We start from the raw sequence: 1714 nt of genomic DNA, 5'->3' as shown, positions 1-1714 counted from the left end.
TTTTTCGCGGATGCTTTTTATTTTTTCTCCTTCTTCTTCTTCTTTGAACCTTTTGTAACGACTCTTTTGATTTTAAATGATTTTATTATCATTATTATCGCGTTACGCAAATAGAAAGTTCGAGAATATCTGACTGACTCGGCATCGGATTTTTCAAATTCATCACCAATCAATGATTAAAATGATTCATCTTATTAACCTACTCGCTTACGAATCACGAATTACGACAGAGAAAAAGAAATTCCAAATTTTTTTTTTTTTTTTCATACGTCACTCGTTACGATTCTTCTGCCACGATAAATTTCTTCCTGTCGTTCTCTTTTTTGTGTGCGCGAGTTTTAAAGTGTGTCGTAGTTATTGAATGAACACCGAATTTCCAATTCCGAAATGTGAAATTCGACTATATCCATCAATCACGTGGTGATTAATGATAATGATAATAATAATAATAACAATATCATTATTATTATTATTATTTTTATTAATAATTCCGTTTTTTTTAAAACAATATTCTCATCAGTGGCGGCGTGCGTGCGGATTATTATTTTTCTATTCGATTACCCACCCTTATTTTCATTAATAAAATCATTTAAGTCATCATTATCATCATCATTATTATTATTATCATCACTTCAACGACTTTTTTTTTTTAAAATTTCAAATAAATCTCCAGTGTTCTTTTTCAGTTTTAATTGGAATAAAACTCGGGACCTCCCCGGTAATAATTTATTTTTACTTTTTTTAAAAGTGCGTTGTTTCTACCACGCAACGAAGTGTCATTTAATAATAATGATGAAGATAATAATAATAATAATAATAATAATAATAATAATAATAATAATAATAATAATAATAATAATAATAATAAGCATTAATTCTTTGTTTCCCGTGTGTAAAGTTTTTTTTTTAATGTTAATTTTTTGTGTTTAACGTCAGTCATTTTCACGTATTCGCCGTAGACGTAATAATCGTCAGTAAATTTAACGAATGATTTAATTGGAAAAATAATAATAATAATAATAATAATAATAATAATAATAATAATAATAATAATAATAAAATAAGTAAAAAAATAAATAAAATCGACAAACCGCTACTTCCGTTTGTCGCATAAGTAGGGAGAATCAAGACAAACGCGAACGTTTTGCGTGACCGACATTACCATGTTTAACTTACGGACACTAACGATAATTAAAAAAAAAATTTTTTTTACGCCGCACTGCTAACTCACTGCATCTCGTATTCACCGAATCCTCGTCGAATGTTTTTTACTACCTGATACTCTTTTTCTCTCTCTCTCTCTCTCTCATTCTCTCTGTCTTCAGTCGTTTTGTGGTTTTTGTGAAGTTAGGTCGCGTAATGCTTTTTTATAGTGATTTTTGAGTGAACGCACCGCAATAAATTTTTAATAACTAACATAAAGACATTATTATTATTATTATTATTTTCCCGTCATTCATATCAAAATCATCGGATCGATGTGAATCGAAAAAAAAATTTTTTTTCGTTTTTTTTTTTTTAAACGTTGTCCGTCTGTTTGTCTGTCGTTGTCGTGTGTGCGTGCGTGCGTGTGCGTGTTATAAATATTATTTCGAACGTTATGGCTTCGACCGAAGTGAATAATGTCGATCACAGAGCCCCCGATGTCAGACATTTGGTCTATAGCATGTATAGGAAAATGTTAACCGGGATATAACGATCAAGCAAACGAAAT

Source organism: Pediculus humanus, genomic scaffold (genome assembly GCF_000006295.1).
Source record: "Pediculus humanus corporis 1103172107574 genomic scaffold, whole genome shotgun sequence".
Lineage (NCBI taxonomy): Eukaryota > Metazoa > Arthropoda > Insecta > Psocodea > Pediculidae > Pediculus > Pediculus humanus.
The sequence above is the reverse complement of the archived record's forward strand: the minus strand, read 5'-3'. Positions refer to the sequence as shown.